Below are 4,739 nucleotides of genomic sequence, written 5' to 3' on the forward strand. Positions count from 1 at the left end.
ATCGTTGATGGGACAGGAATTAAAAAGCCTACGACCCCTGGCCAATATACTGTTAACGAATCTATGCGTTATCTAAATTTTCGTATCCATGGAAATTTAAATAGCATTCATTGTTTCAACTACGTACGAACGCGCCACACTGTTCATTAAAATAATAATTAACGACGCGATGCGAAACCTATAAACTGCGTAAACCTATAGAGAAGGCGTGAACGATGAAAATTACGGTGGCGGGCGTCACTCGCTCCTTTCAGGAAAATGTAAAAGCTCCCGGGATTAAATTTTATTACACGACGCTTGGGGACGCGAACACGTTTCTCACTTTGTTATCCGCGGGAATATCTACGGCGCCTGGAGGAATGAAATCATAAAACGGGCGCGACACCCGAGCCAACCGAACCATATCAGGTATTAATTTCGCAATCTTCGCGTTTGTGGATTGTCAGCGATTATTTAAATCCACTCCGTTCAAAAGTATCCTTTGTCGACGAAAGCTTCAACGTTTCTCGGTTCCTCGCATTCCACTGCGACTGTGTTTTGTGCTGGCCTGTTTCCCTAGATTCGTAAATGAAACTTTGTTTGTACGTAAAGCACGTTGAAGTGTACGAGGAACAATTTCTTTTTCTTAGAATCTTATTGCGTAACATTCGTTCTTATATCTGAAGATCTCATTATCGCAGATGTATGTTTGAAAGGTTGAAATTGAAGACATAATTTAACCGGGATTCTTTATCGTTTTCGTGTCACGGCGCGTTACGAATTTGTTTTCGAGAGGCAAATTGGGAATGATTTTCACGGTATACCGTGGGAAAATCGATCGACGAGTGAAATAATGGAACCCCCGATAACGATCTACAGTAATATCCGTTTTCACGCCCGTGGACGTTGACGATCACGTCAAGGGAGATTAAACGTTGTCCCGATGAAAATGATTTACGACTGTATTATCGTTTAAACGAGGGAATAATGTTAATCTAGCGTAGCAGGTCGTTTTCGTGATAGTATGAAATATAGTTGATGTATTATGCATCTACTGAATTAATTTCGTTCAATTTCATTTCGCAGAATAACCTTCTATGCCTGAAATACTATAACGATGATAGAATGATAGTAATAAATTTATATTATCAATAATAATATTCTCAGTCTGGCAAAAAATACAAGTTGTAGAGGAGATTAGAAAATGCTTTAATCAATATAATTTATTTAAAAAATAATGTCGCAAATCGCAATTCTCTATCACGTTCAGTTCATAAATTACATTAATTAGAAATACGATATTATCAAACTTTAAATAAATACAACTTCTAAACTAAACGCGATAGGGATTTGTAGTTTGTGGCATTACTTTTCTAATAACTTATATTAAATGAAAACACGGTCAAATCGCGACGCCACTAAAATTGTAATCGTACCAATTTTTATTTGCCATGGAAATTACGTTATCGTTCTCTATTTATTATTTAAATCGAAGTCAGCCTAACTGTAGCTCCCGTCCCCATTGTACTCCTGATTTATGATCTTGACATTGAGACATCCGCTCACGAGGCGCCGTCGCGTACGGTTACTTTCGTAATCCATGACAATCTTTAACGCCCCAGGAGTCCACCACACGGGTGCCTCAATTCAAACATCAAACAACGCGAAACTAATCCAAACAGTTCACGACCCCGTGCAAACACGTAAACGAGATATCAGGTATACATAGAAAGAGCTCCCTCAACCGTGAAACCTCGGGGAAAGCTACCTCCAGCGGCCCGTTTATTTCTGGTCGCGTGACTTTCTGGACACCCCTTATTTGTATTGTGCCCGCGTTAGACAAAGGCATGTTTCGGCGCCGTCTCGTCGGGTATCTATTGATTGCAATTTGAGATGACGACGGACGGGCAAGCGCGCGCGTATCTCGCAAGAAACATCCACGAACTGTCCCCCCTTCCAATTTTCCTGAAACTTGTCAAGTTCTAGCCAATTTTCGTACAACTTTTCAGAGCAGCCAAAAATTTGGGGCGTGTGCGTCACTTTCCCGCAGTGGGTGACTCCATTTTAACCATATAGGTGCACGTTTAGAATTACTCGATAAAATATTGGGTCCGTCAAAAAATTCGTTCGGGTTTTAAAGGATTTTTCTTAGAAGAGGAGATGATACACTTACTTCGTAACATACTGTCCATTTTGTTCTGCGAACTTTCCCCATCTTTTTGGCCAAATTCATGACTCCACGTTCGTAAAAGTTCGAGTCAAGTTAATAGCCATCTGAACTGCATAAGACCATTACCATAAACCCAACGAACTTTTTGACCAACCTAATAGTTCCTTGATGAAAGTCACCTACAGTGGGTGTAGAGAGTATTCGTACACCGATCAATTTCCAAAAAAACTATGTAAAATTGTAATTTATTAACTTATTTTTTATAAACAATGACATTCTACATATCCTCAGAAATCTCTAGAATAGATAGATTACAAAAAAAATAGCTATATATGTAAATTGCGAAATTAACAAGAAAAAAACAATTAATCGATAGAAATGTTGAAGCAATAAGTATTCGCACAACTGTTTAATGATTAAAACTTCATTAAAAAAAAAAAGAAATTTACTTTAATTTACAAGTATATAATACTTCCTTCGTGGGATTTCCTTTTGATTTTATAATTATTGTAACTTTTCTAAGCATTAAATTAACTAAATTATTAGTTATTCGAAGTGGGATCTTTTTCCATTCCCCTATTAGAACCTTTTTTAAAAGTACTTTACTGGAAATTTGATGTTTTTTAATTGGTACGGAGCAATAAACTAATGTGTTTACGTTACAAACTCTACTGTAAATAGTTCGTCATAAGAATCGTACAAATACTTACTACTTCTATACTTTTACCCACTTTTCGCATTTTTTTGTTAATTTCACAAATTATATTAACTAGTAAATGTTGTTCGGACTATATCTATCTTAGAGACTTCCGAGAATATATAAAATATCATTGATTATAAAAAAAGAAGTTAAGGAACTACAATTTCACACAAAAGTTTTTTGGGAAATTGTGCGACCAACGTATTAAATCCAATTTCTTTCTGTTATTATCTGTCATGGCACATCGTCGAAGGTGGAATCGAATATTTTATTTTATTCTTTATCTATTTTCTCCGTTACTCTGAAATCTTCTTTCTAACTTGATTGATAACTTTCTTCGTGGAATAGAATAGGGTGAAGCTCGAAAAGCAAGTATTCGTGTGGCTCCTCTTTAATGTCCAGAGTATCCTTGAACATCCTGGAACTAGGTCTTCGGGCGCCGCTTGTCCGCTATAAGAAATCCACCTCTAGGGACCTCGGGGTGTCTGAACTAGAAAAACAGGATCAGACGTCGGCTGATTTAAGCAGTGGCCGCTCTGACACGGTTTCCCGGGATCTAACATAAATATGTACATCGCGAGCCATAAATTCGAAAGTGGGATCATGGAAATTCTGTAATTCGTATGCAGGGTTTCTTGCAGGACGCGAAGAATACCCTTTTCCGTATTCAAGGAAGGAATAACGACGTTGTTTCAACTGCACGATTATTTACCTCTGCTTTTGTCGAAACGGTCATTCTCAGAGTTTACGAGTCTTTTTTTTTCTTTCTTCTCAGTTTCAACACATTAGGAAAATTTCCTCCAGTTTCCCATTGGTTTGCTTTCCAACGTGGACATTTATTCGAATAAAATTACGAATTTCAAATGTTTCGAGTATTTTGAGCATGAATTTTGTGCTTGGAATGGATTCGAGCAGTCGCTTGATTTTATTCCTGTTATAGCTGCGTGGGTCGAGAGAACGTCTTATATCTTCGAGGAATTTTATTCTCGCTCGATGAAGTTCAAGTTGCCCCTATCATCGGACCAGTCAATTCTGACGGAATAACCGAGCTGGCTATATACTCTTTGGTCTCGAGATAGTGCTGATATTTTTGCGGCTTCCAGAAATAATAGATTATATTTGAAACGGTGGAAGGTACAACTGAATCCCTGAACAAGTGGCTGTAACGAAGCTTTACGAATCGAAGAAAATTATACTTAATTCGAGCAAATGGTAGATTCCTCCCTCGATGTTCGTTCCTGTACACGGTGAATATTATTTCTTTTATTTAAAACGTATCAGTCTATTCTGTTGCAAATCGTATGCAATTGCTCGTCATTTTCCAAAGGCTCGATCGAGTATCGGAAAACTCAGCGAAGGAAGGAGCAGTCTGTCGATTTGCTATTTGCGATTTGCTTTACGTTCTATCCAAATAGACATCCCGTTTTAACGCGACCCGACGAGATACAATCCCATTTTTTGGATCACCGCCAAAACCGCATTTTCTCTATAGTTCGAATCCTCCGTCACGCGTATGTAGCGATCGGTATCAAGGATTTCGAATGCATCGCAGGACTGTCGAGACTCGTACACATAGGCATACATGTAATTTCTATGTGTACATTTATTAATGCAAATTGCCTTCGTGGATCACCATGTTTGAAATACTTTATTGTAGTTACGTATCATTTCGTAAATTACGCTTCTCTCGTTCAGAAATTCAACTAAAAATAATTAACAATCTAGCCAAAAGAACATGGCATACATATCATTTTGATGTGTACATTTATTAATGTAAATTGTCTTCATGGATCACTATGCTCGAAATATTTTATTGTAGTTACGTATCACTTCGTAAATTAAGCTTCTCTCGTTCAGAAATTCAACTAAAAATAATTAACAATTTAGCTA

Source organism: Hylaeus volcanicus, chromosome 3, assembly GCF_026283585.1.
Source record: "Hylaeus volcanicus isolate JK05 chromosome 3, UHH_iyHylVolc1.0_haploid, whole genome shotgun sequence".
Lineage (NCBI taxonomy): Eukaryota > Metazoa > Arthropoda > Insecta > Hymenoptera > Colletidae > Hylaeus > Hylaeus volcanicus.